This window comes from Felis catus, chromosome A1 (assembly GCF_018350175.1).
Source record: "Felis catus isolate Fca126 chromosome A1, F.catus_Fca126_mat1.0, whole genome shotgun sequence".
NCBI classification, from domain to species: domain Eukaryota; kingdom Metazoa; phylum Chordata; class Mammalia; order Carnivora; family Felidae; genus Felis; species Felis catus.
The window spans coordinates 233,239,355-233,251,592 of record NC_058368.1 but is presented as its reverse complement, the minus strand read 5'-3'; the positions used below and the strand labels follow the sequence as shown (position 1 = coordinate 233,251,592).

The 12,238-nt window shown below is 52.0% G+C and overlaps 1 long non-coding RNA gene across 2 annotated transcripts; it reads right to left on the bottom strand.

Annotated features, from left to right (window-relative positions):
* Nucleotides 1–1,961: 1,961 nt before the first annotated feature.
* Nucleotides 1,962–10,550, bottom strand: LOC111561460. 2 transcript variants are annotated; one of them, XR_006586360.1, is made up of 4 exons: nucleotides 10,419–10,550; nucleotides 4,829–6,478; nucleotides 3,536–4,574; nucleotides 1,962–1,976 (listed from the first exon to the last, which is right to left on the bottom strand). It is a non-coding gene; the product is annotated as an uncharacterized LOC111561460 (long non-coding RNA). The 2 variants fall into 2 exon arrangements; XR_006586359.1 differs by lacking the exon at nucleotides 1,962–1,976 and adding an exon at nucleotides 2,011–2,025.
* Nucleotides 10,551–12,238: the final 1,688 nt, after the last annotated feature.

Here is a 12,238-nt window from a genome sequence, read left to right as displayed (position 1 = left end):
TTGCGTCACCTCCTCCAAAAGGCTGTCCTGTTGAACGCATGCAATATAGTCTCAGTGAGACCCGGTCCTCTCTAGGGTGTCCCCTCCCATAAAGCTGCCAGGCAGAACAGTCTTTCTTCTATTTCTTGATTTGTTCTCCTGGTCAGCCCTAAGCTGAGATGGGCACTGAGGGCTCTCACAATGCTGATGCAGTTCCAGAAAGCCAGTGCCAGAAATCTGACTTAGGAGGAGAGAGGAGCAACTTGCCTGGTGGGGTATTTACCGATGCCATTCAGGACATGTGTCCAAGTGCCATGGGGGTGTGGGTGGCCTTCTCTTGTGGGACAATCACAGCCCACTCTGATTAACACACAAACCCAAGTCTCCTCCCCCTGAGGCTCCGATCACGGACAGTGGCTCCTTCTAGAACAGTCTGGCACATTACAGGTCCTGTTCTCGGTCTTCTCCAGCGGTAACAGCTCAATGTGGAATCCGTTACAGAATCGAGACCAAGACACCTAGAGGGATGGTGTTCCTTGAGTCTCATCCCACCCCTGTCCTAAGGCAGCTCCAAATGAGAGTTACTGCCTGCCGGGCATGTGCATGTCTGCATGACACAGGGTTCAGAGAGAAGGTAATTTCAAGTTTTCTTGATGGATACAATTCTAATGTAGTAGCTCCCAGGACTTAAGCTTCCATAGTGAAACGTGAACTTCATGTCTTTGGATAAGAAATTGAATGGGGTTTCTTTAATTTCACTCCAGGATGGATTCTCATCGCTGCGAATGCACTCAGGCTCTAAGGTAAGGGTGTGCAATGTCAGTGCTGTGTTCTGAGTGACCAGATGTCCATCAAAAGAATGGGTGTTCTTTTATGAACCAACTCTAAAGATCAACATGAACGCCCTGGTGATTTCTCTACAGACCCCGACAAAGGGCAGCCAAAGCGGTCACTGACTTGGTTGTGTACGAAAACTGAAAATTCAGTGAGGAACACAATGCTTTTAAAAAAAAGAAAAAGAGAATCTAAAATGAGCGTGAGTCCAGCGGACATGGCTACTCTTGACCTCTAATGTCAGGAGAAACAAGAAAGGAACAGAGAAAGAAAACGTAAATCCTTAATCAATAGAGGTTTAATAAAAGCAGAAAAAACTGGGAATGCTGATTTTTATAGAATTAATATATCACTGAACTTCTGACGCTGACATAGCAGTGGCCGACGGAAGCTCGGGAGACAGAGCGTTTTTAGGCACGCACCATTTTCTAAATCTGAAAGGCTTTTGCGGAGTCCCTCACAAGAGACGAGGGCAGAAGCAGCCCAAGAAGTGATAGACAAGAAAACGGTTTATTTTTATTTTTAAACTTTTTTTTTAATTTTTTTTTCAACGTTTATTTTTTATTTTTGGGACAGAGAGAGACAGAGCATGAACGGGGGAGGGGCAGAGAGAGAGAGGGAGACACAGAATCGGAAACAGGCTCCAGGCTCCGAGCCATCAGCCCAGAGCCCGACGCGGGGCTCGAACTCACGACCGCGAGATCGTGACCTGGCTGAAGTCGGACGCTTAACCGACTGCGCCACCGAGGTGCCCCGAAAACGGTTTATTTTTAAAAGGTCCGTGCAGGCGAAGCAGCGTCTGACTGGATGGCCAGCTCCTAGAGCACAAAGTGAGCAGCGAGAAGTCGTCGAGGTCAACATGACCGGTGTCAGCGCATTCTCTGAAGACCTGGGCGAGGGGACGGGTTGCAGGTGGCCAAACCCGCTGAGGACACAAAGGTGTTGAGGCCAGAAAGGACCAACGGGGAGAAGAGAAAAGCTCCCCGAAACTCAGTAGGTCGCGATCCAGGGAACGATAGGCGATTGCAAAATAACCATGTAGGCATTAATGCTCTTGGAAGATGTCTTCTGAGCTATGTGTCAGCCTGGAGCATTTTCCATCCTTCAACTTCCCAGAAGAAGCTGTCGGCTTCAACCTCACCGAGGCTGACATATGGTGGCACCTGGGAATGTGTGTCTGCGGTTAGAGACAGGAAGAGGACTGGGGTTGTACTGGAAAAGAATGATATAGAAAAAATGTCAAATGTTGGGAGCCAGACCGCCCCCATCCGTGACGAGGTCCATGTCTGGCTCTGCTTCTGAGTGGGTTTTTTTGACCCTGAATGAATCTGGGGGGAATTTGCCCAGCAAAGCGCAGGGAGCATTGGAAATGGAGACACACATGCATGGATAATTTCCTAAGCTGTTTGGTCTTTGAAGACAATTCGGGTATAAGGAGTATTTTACATGTTAAGAGTTTGGGAAGATATGATCACGTGTTTTGAAATATTTTTCCAAACTTTTGTCATGCTCGGTGTTTTTCCAAAATTATTTAACTTACAATTTACCGTATGAACATTTGAGAAGAAAGAATTTGAAGAGCTTCTGATGGTACGGTGCAGAAGGGTAATATATTGTGTTTACATGTTGGCTTTTCAATATTCCAAAGTGCATCCTTGTCTCTTAAAACGATGGAATGTTCCAACTAATGTGGCATGTTGTGAAAGGGAACTAGGATTGCCCACGCTGGTTCAGGTAAGTGAGTGGACAGTGTAGGTACTGCCTGGACTCAGACTCCAGCTCTCTGCCTCTGTCCCTTACCGGGGACCTGGGATGTTAATTAACCCTTCAATGCCTCAGTTTTCCATCTGCAAAATGGGGATAATTATAAGACTGATCTCATAGGGACATATTCATAACTCATGAAGTTAATACATGTGAAGCACGTAGAAAAATCCCTGGCCAGACAGGAAGGTGATGTCAACAAATGTAAGTTGCTGTTAATGCTATTACTAGACTGAATTCAAATGTAAATAATATTTCAGGAAGGAATATTGCATCAATATGTCCCTGTGGTAGCTGGGAGTCTGCACAATCAACAAAGGGAAAAATGTGAAGCCTTTGAAGAGTGGGAAGGCGATCTAACACGAAGAAGAAACACATGTCCGTAACAGGAGACAAGCTGTAAGTTTCGGTCAAGGATACATTCCTGGGAGCCTTTAAGGGTCCAGCAAAATCATAAACAAGCTGCAATTACCCCTCGTAGAGGTGCAGATACAAAGGGAGCCGTTCCAATGGTTCATTTCTCTGTGCAATACACAGAAATCCATCAGAGCCCTTTCCTGCCCTTGGCGATGATGGAGGAATTTGCCCAAACACGGAGCATTCACATCGCTCTTGGGAAGAAAGGCTTTCTCTACAACTGAGGCAATGCTATTCTCACTAGGGAGCATTCTTCAAGAAAGAGTGTGAGACACTGTAATTCACTGAAAAATTAGGGACAAGAGTGTTGTGTTCAGTTAAGTCGCTAATTGTCTTGGGCTCTCTGCACTTGAGAGAATCCGAGAAAGATGAGAGTGTCTAAGGCGAGGTGGATTTTTATTTTATTTTATTTTATTTTATTTTATTTTATTTTATTATTATTTTTTTTCTTTTGTCTGTTTTCTTTTTGGCAAAAAAGCAATGATGGAAATCGTTTTGCAGCTGTCAGGTAAAAAATGACCTTCATAGACATCTACTTTACCTTTTCATATGCTTTTCCTGGCTTCTGAGGAGGAAGGCACATACTGTGGGAAGTCTGGGCCACGTCGTGGGTGGTGAGGCCAGCAAGGAGAAGTGACCCAGTGATGGCTCTGTTGCCATGAGCCCTGGAAATAGAAACTCCCTTACGTTATGCTGCAGGGCCAGGATCTGGAAGTTCTCCGTGAGGGCCGTGTGAGCCTCAGCGGAAATTCAGCGCAGGCTCGCTGTCGCAGTGCGGAGTGACACGAGTGGCGCAGAAAGCTGTCTCCGCTTGTATGTGGGACCCAGAGCTCTCTGTCCGCCGAGACCTGGGGCCCAGGGAACAAGCGTCAGCACCCTCGGTGACACCGCTGGGTTTCCCAGAGGGGTGTGTGCGGCGGCCCAACTCCCGGCAGGTGGAGGGGCAGAAGTTACTGGATTGAGGGAGGGAGGCGGAGCCGGGTGAGGAGAACGGGCCCTTCCTGTGATGTGGCTGCGGGTTGGCTCCGCCCGTGAACACGGCCCCGGGGCTCCGGCTGTCCTGGGCGACACGTGGCAGCGGGGCGGGAGCGCCTGGGCAGGCCCCGTGCAGCCCTGTGGAGCACCCACGGAGCACCTGTGCAGATCGGAGGAGCACCCCGGAGCACCCCGGGAGCACCCCGCGTACCTGCGGAGCACCTGCGGAGCACCTGTGCAGATCAGAGGAGCACCTACTGAGCACCCACAGAGCACTCACAGAGCACCCCAAGTACCTGCGGAGCAGCTGTGCAGATCGGAGGAGCACTCCGGAGCACCCCGGGAGCACCCCGCGTACCTGCGGAGCACCCACGGAGCACTCACGGAACACCCCAAGTACCTGCGGAGCACCTGTGCAGATCAGAGGAGCACCTGCAGAGCACCCATAGAGCACCCCGAGGACCTGCGAAGCACCTGTGCAAATCGGAGGAGCACCCCGGAGCACCCGAGTACCTGCGGAGCACCTGAGGAGCCCTTTGCACATCGTAGGAGCACCCATGGAGCACCTGTGCAGATCGGAGGAGCACCCCGGAGCACCCGAGTACCTGCGGAGCACCCGAGGAGCCCTTTGCACATCGTAGGAGCACCCATGGAGCACCCCGGGAGCACCCGGCAGCATCTTCCGAGCGGGCGGGGTGTGAATGGTGAACCCACGGGTGGCCCTCAGCTGCACGCGCACCCGCTCCCGCCCACCTGCTGCCGACCTCCCCGTGGAAGGGCCCGGGTCAGAGAACGTGCACCTGTCAGCCGCACGTGAGTGTGAACGTGCGTGAACCCCGGAGTCACGGGAGAACCGCACCTGCTCGCCAGGTGCAGTCGAGGAATCGGAGGGTCTGTCCGGAAGCGGACGACCCATCACTGCACGGGGGTGTCCCGAGAGCCCCTTCTTGGAAGTGACAGGTGGGTGAGGCCGGCACGACACCCCTGTCCCCGGGTTTGGCGCCGTCTGTGCGGAGATGGGGCCCCCGTGCGTCACGGAGCACCTGAGGGCAGAGCTGCTCCTTCTCCGTGTTCCGCCCCGTGTTCGCGTCTTCACACACTGGGGGCCACTCGCTGCATCGGCCACCGACCTCGTCCAGCTGCCCCCGCTCCGAGGAGCTGTTAGGAGCCAAGCTCCTAGGCCCTATGGAATGAGAGTTGGCGCAAAGAACCACACGACACTCCGACGTCGGCAGAGAGTCTTTACTGGTGCACCAGGGCTCCCCAGTGTTAGAAAGCGGGAGAGCCCCGATAAACGGGGTCACAGGTCTTTTATGCTATTTTGAGTCTTATTTGCATACAGGCTGGTGGTAGGCTCTCTGCTCGGTGATGGTTAGGGTTGTGGGTAGTTTCGTCCCGGGGAAGCTTGGGAAATGAAGTTTCTTTTGGCTGATGCAACTTGGAGCCCGGGCTGCGAAGCGGCTAGGGACCTTTCGGTTAGGGTTGGGCGCGTAAGCAAGATTACTATGGTTGGGCGCGTAAGCAAGATTACAGAAGCGAGAGGAAAGCGGTTATCTATGTAGCAGCCTGTACAGCTCCCCCGGTGTCCAGATGTCTAACCGCAGAAATCCTGTTTGTTAACTAGTGGGAGTACAGGCTCTGCGAGTGAGGCGTTTACAAAGTTGAAGGTAGGGTGGGGGTGTTTTAGTAAGCTAGACCAGGGGTCTCTCATTCCCCCATTTTCTTTTGGCATCGAATGAAACCTTTCATTCAATTGTATCTGGCCTTTCTGCATCAAATTGTCTTAGTTGGTGGTACTGTTGGGTTAGAACCAAGGCCTGGATGACAGAGAGTCTTTCTCTTATGAACTGTACCAAGCGGTTAAGGATGCAGGGTCCGAACATCAGTATTAATAGTAGGAGTATTAAGGGGCCCATGAGGGAGGAGACTAAAGTGGTAAACCAGGGGGATTTGTTATACTACCCCTCAAACCAGCCTTGCTGAGATTCGAACAGCTTTTGCCTTTGTTTGAGTCTCTCCCTCAGCTTGGCCATGCTATCCCTTATTATCCCTGTGTGATCAGCATAGAAGCAGCACTCTTCTTTGAGGGCAGCACATAACCCGCCTTCTTGTAAGATCAACAGGTCAAGTCAAGGTGTAAACCTGATGTGGGTTCCCCTCTTTGACAATTTTAGCTCCAATTCCCGCCCCCAAGCTTGTGAGGACCCACAGAAAGACCATTCCCGCTGGGGGTTTCATTTTGGGTTCGTGCAGGGACAGGGTGGATTAGCAGTCAGACACGGGAGAGTCTTATCTTAAGAGGGTTCTCCGAACGGTGGAGCTTCCAGGTTTTGGGAGTTTCTGGTCCAGGGGTTTTTGGGGCTGCTTTGGCGTGCGATGCGTGAATCCAGGCGGCAATCCCGTCAACCTTTATGGTGGTGGGCGTGGTCAGCAGGACGATGTAAGGTCCCTTCCAACGAGGCTCCAATCCTTGAGAGCGGTGCCGCCGGACGTACACGGAGTCTCCTACCTGAAATGGGTGGCTAGTTTGTGGATGTCCTGGCCGGTACAGTTCGGCCAGGGGGGTCCAGATTTGGGCCTGCACCGCTTGCAGCCCTTTTAGTCGGGCTTGTAAATCAGTCTTAGGATCGGAGGGGGAGAAGGAATTGAGCAAGGTTGACAAAGGGGGGGTCCCCCATAAAGGATTTCATATGGGGTGAGCCCGAAACGGTTGGGTGTATTTCTGGCTCTTAACAAGGCCAGAGATAGGAGGCGTCTCCAATCTTTTAAGCCAGTCTCTAAGGTCAATTTAGTAAGGGTCTCTTTTATTGTTCTATTCATTCTTTCTACCTGTCCTGAGCTCTGGGGCCTATATGCACAGTGTAATTTCCAATTAATCCCCAGTGTCCTGGCGAGCCCCTGACTTACCTGGGAAACGAAGGCCGGCCCGTTATCTGACCCGATTACCTTGGGAAGTCCAAATCTGGGGAAGATTTCTTCTAAAATCTTCTTGGCTACCACGTGTGCCGTTTCTTGTCGGGTGGGGTAGGCTTCTACCCATCCTGAAAAGGTGTCTACAAACACTAATAGGTACTTATACCCCGCATAGTGAGGCTTTACTTCAGTAAAATCTATTTCCCAATAGACTCCTGGGCGGTTACCACGAGTCCGTTTTCCTTCCGGCACTCGGGTAGCCCCAGCGTTTACCTGTTGACAGACCTTACAGGCGGAGGTTACCTGTTCTATGAGGGTGCCTGCCTTAGGGATTAAGAAGTCAGTTTTTTCAATCAGTAACTTCAGCTTCTGATTACTTAAATGTGTCCAGGCGTGCATTTGTTGGATCATTGCCAGGGCTTCCTTTCGGGGAAGGACTATCTTTCCTTCTTTTTCCCAGTCTTTAGTGTCCTGATTCAGTACAGCCCCTATGGCCTTTGCCTCTTCCTGGTCATCTGGGGTGTAAGCATATTTGTTGGTCGTAAGATCGGTTTCTTCAAGTTTTGTGGTCAAGGTCAACGTTTCTGCCACAGCGACTTGCCTGGCTACTTGGTCTGCCTGTCTATTTCCTGTTGCAATTGGGCCTTGTCCTTTCTGATGCCCGGGGCAATGAATTATGGCTACTCTTCGAGGAAGAAAAAGGGCCTTTAATAATGCAATGATTTCAGCTTTGTTTTTAATTTCTTTTCCTTCTGAGGTTAGTAGGCCCCTTCTTTCATAAATACTCCCATGTGTATGAGCCGTTGCAAAGGCATATCGGCTATCTGTGTATATGTTAGCCTTTTTCCCTTCGGATAGCTCTAGGGCCTTGGTGAGCGCTATCAGCTCGGCCTTTTGTGCAGACGTGCCAGGAGGTAGTGATTGTGCCCATATGATGTGGTGGCCATCTATTACCGCTGCTCCCGCCCTCCGGGTACCTGAGTCGATGTAACTGCTCCCGTCCGTATACCAAGAGTGATCCGCATCTGGGAGCTCTTGATCTTTAAGATCTTCCCGTGTCCCATGGGTCTCAGCCAGTACTTGCCGGCAATCGTGTGCGCTCTGTTGGTCTTCCGGTGCCGGTAGCAACGTGGCAGGGTTCAAGGTAACCGGAGGTCCAAATTGGATGCGGTCTGTGTCCAGTAGGAGGGCCTGGTAGTGAGTTAGGCGTGCGTTGGTTATCCATCGGTCCGGTGGCTGCCGCACTACGGCCTCTAAAGCATGCGGGGTGATAACAGTTAGTGGCTGTCCAAGGGTTAATTTGGCAGAGTCCTTGACCAGCATAGCAGTGGCTGCCATGATACGAAGACATGGGGGCCACCCCGCTGCCACAGGGTCCAACTTTTTGGACAGGTATGCTACTGGTCTCTTCCAGGGCCCTAGTTTTTGGGTTAGAACTCCTTTGGCAATTCCTTGTTTCTCGTCTATGAAGAGGGTAAAGGGCTTGGAGGTGTCTGGCAACCCGAGAGCCGGGGTGGAAAGGAGGGCCTCTTTTAGGGCCTCAAAGGCTGACTGATGTTTTTCCTGCCAGGTGAAGGGTGCACTCTCTTTCGTGAGGGCATAGAGGGGGGCGGCTAGCTCAGCGAACCCAGGTATCCATAAGCGACAGAACCCAGCAGTTCCCAGGAATTCACGTACCTCTCTGGGGCTCTGGGGTGGCGGAATGCGAGCCACAGTTTCTATTCGCCCAGGGGTGAGCCATCTTTTCCCCTCACTCAGTATGTACCCCAGGTAGGTTACCTTGGTTAGGCAAATCTGGGCCTTCTTGGCGGATGCCCGGTATCCTTTTTCTCCTAATTCCCGGAGCAGATGTCTGGTACCTAGTATGCAGGCTTCTTTTGTGGGGGCGGCCAGAAGAAGGTCATCCACATATTGGAGTAGAGTTACTTCTGGATGTTGAGTCCGGAAGTCAGTTAGGTCCCTGTGAAGAGCCTCATCAAAGAGAGTGGGGGAGTTTTTAAACCCTTGGGGTAAGCGGGTCCAGGTTAATTGGCCTGAGATTCCTCTTTTAGGGTCCCTCCATTCGAAAGCAAACAGTTCCTGGCTCTGGGGGGCCAAGGGTAAGCAAAAGAATGCATCTTTTAGGTCCAGTACTGTGTACCAGGTACGGTCTGGGCTCAGGGTGCTGAGCAAGTTATAGGGATTGGGGACCGTAGGATGGATATCCATAGTCCTTTTGTTGACCTCCCTTAAGTCTTGGACAGGCCTGTAGTCCCGAGTACCAGGTTTTCTCACTGGTAAGAGAGGGGTATTCCAAGGTGAGCGGCAAGGTCGCAGGACCCCAAGCTCTAGAAATCTGGTAATGTGTGGCTGAATGCCCATATGAGCCTCCTTGCTCATGGGATACTGCCTGATAGATACAGGCATTGCCGTGGGCTTTAGGTCAATTATGATTGGGGCCTGGCATTTGGCTCGACCGAGCCCTCCCGTTTCTGCCCAGGCCTGGGGAAAGTCCTGCAGCCAGGCTTCGAGGAGGTTAGTGGTGACCGGGGTTTCAAAAAGTCTGTGTTCGTCTTGTAAGGACACAGTTAAGACTTGGATAGGCTGGCCATCCCGGTTTAGCACTTGGGCCCCCGCTTTGGAGAAGTGGATCTGAACTCCAAGCTTGGTTAGGAGGTCTCGTCCTAAAAGGGGGTATGGGCATTCGGGTACTACCAGAAAAGAGTGTGTCACTGTCCCTTGCCCTAAATCAACCATACGGTAGTTAGTCCATTTGTGAATTTTTCTTCCTGTCGCTCCTTGAACCCAAGAGGTACGAGAGGACAGAGGCCCGTTTGCCTTGGTTAGGACCGAGTGCTGAGCTCCTGTGTCCACCAGGAAGGTGGTGGGATGCCCCCCTACAGATAAAGTTAGCCGGGGCTCGGGGGGGGCTCCAGAGCCCTGACGTCCCTACTCGCTCTCTTCGCCCAAGGTGAGTACGGGGGTAGATTTCTTTGAGTCTCTAGGGCGCTTAGGGCAGTCTTTGATCCAGTGCCCGCGCTCTTTGCAATAGGCACATTGGTCTTTTTCTATTTTGGGCCGCCTCTTCATTTCCCCTGACTTTCCTGTTCTATTTTCTGTCACTACAGCTGCCAGGATTTTTGTTAGATGTTTATCTCTCTTTCGATCTCTTCGTTCCTCCCGTGCTTCCTGCTCTTTTGCTAGCCTAGCCTCCTTTTCTTCTGGAGTTTCCCTCTTGTTATATACCTTTTCTGCCTCCCTAACTAGTTCCTGCAACCCATAGGTTTGAATCCCATCTAGCCGTTGGAGCTTTCCTTTTATATCAGATGCTGCCTGATCTATGAACGACATGGCCACGGTAGCCTTATGTTCTGGAGCCTCGGGGTTAAATGGAGTATACATCCGAAACCCCTCTAGAAGCCGTTCCATAAAGGCTGCGGGGCTTTCCTCTTTTCCTTGAATTATGGTCCTTACCTTGGCCAAATTGGTGGGCCGTTTCCCTGCCCCCTTGAGACCCGCCAACAGAGCCTGGCGATAGATTCGGAGACTCTCCCTACCTGGAGCCGTTTCATAGTCCCAGTCCGGGCGGGTGAGGGGAAACCCCTCATCTATTTCGTTGGGGAGCTGGGTTGGAAAGCCTCCAGGAGAACTTGTTGCCTTTCCTCTGTAGTCAAAAGGACCTGTAGGAGCTGCTGGCAGTCGTCCCAGGTGGGCTGGTGTGTGAGGAGGATAGATTCTATCAGTGAGGTTAGGGCCTGGGGTTCTTGGGAAAAGGAAGGGTTATGAGTTTTCCAATTGTAAAGATCAGATGCAGAAAATGGCCAATACTGGATAGTCCGGTTGACAGTCCGGAGAGGAAACAGGGAAGATTGCCAAGTGGGAGGGCCGTTCGGGTCGTCTGATCGCCGGAGACGGAGGCGGGGGAAGAAATTGGGGAGGGGGAGGAGGAACTGGAGGCAGGAGGGGAAGTAGGGGCCACCGGGGTCAAGGCGGGGGCCAGGGGCGGATTATAGGGTGGAGGCTGTAAGAGGGGGTTGTGGGGCGGCGAGGACAAAGCGTCTAGGAGAAGAGGGTCCTTTTGGGACTCATCAGGAAGAACTGGTTTGGGCGGGTCTGAAGCTTGGGTTGAGGCACGGTCTTTTGAGGTTTTCAGGGGAAGAAGGGTAGATTGAGATAGGGGGCAGGAAGGGAGGAAGGGTTTCACCCATGCCGGAGGATTCCGAATGAGATCCTCCCAAGTGAGGATATAGGCTACTTGATCTGGATGACCTTGTGGTCCGGGATCCATTACCTTCGTCTTAACCTGTAATATAATAGAGAGGTCAAAAGTCCCGTCCCGGGGCCACCCTACGGATAGGGTGGGCCACTCTGATGAACAATAAGTTCGCCATCGACCTTTCCGAACCTCAAGGGAAAGATTGTGAGCTCTTGCTTGGACGTCCGAGAAATGAGTCAGAGTCAAAGTTAGAGGAGTAGTCAATGTCTGTCCCATGGCTGTGTCGTCCTGTCCTGTCCACGCGTCCACACCAGCACACTTACACACACATACACAAAGATGACTACAATGTCGACACAGACCAGACAACACAGACTAGACAACAACCAAGGAGCCGCGGCCAGTATTCAGATTCAGATGGCAGGGGAGGCCTGCCTACGGATTTGGGGAGTCTGACGAACTTGTCAGTTCTCCCCTACAAACACCACCGAGGCGTCCCTCGGGGCTGGGGTGTGAAGGTTCAGGACACGTCTGTCCTCCTTCAACACTCCTACTGAGGTGGCCGGCCGGCCTCAGAATTCACAGTTCAGAGACAAAACATAGAACACAATACCTGTGTGTAGACAAAGGCACAGAAGTCTGTCTTCAGTCAGTCCGTCAGTGGCCCGGGCCGGAGAGTCATCCACCGACGGGGCCGGGGTTCTCTTGCCTTCCCTCGGGTTCCCGGCCAACGCACCAAATGTTAGGAGCCAAGCTCCTAGGCCCTATGGAATGAGAGTTGGCGCAAAGAACCACACGGCACTCCGACGTCGGCAGAGAGTCTTTACTGGTGCACCAGGGCTCCCCAGTGTTAGAAAGCGGGAGAGCCCCGATAAACGGGGTCACAGGTCTTTTATGCTATTTTGAGTCTTATTTGCATACAGGCTGGTGGTAGGCTCTCTGCTCGGTGATGGTTAGGGTTGTGGGTAGTTTCGTCCCGGGGAAGCTTGGGAAATGAAGTTTCTTTTGGCTGATGCAACTTGGAGCCCGGGCTGCGAAGCGGCTAGGAACCTTCCAGTTAGGGTTGGGCGCGTAAGCAAGATTACTATGGTTGGGCGCGTAAGCAAGATTACAGAAGCGAGAGGAAAGCGGTTATCTATGTAGCAGCCTGTACAGCTCCCC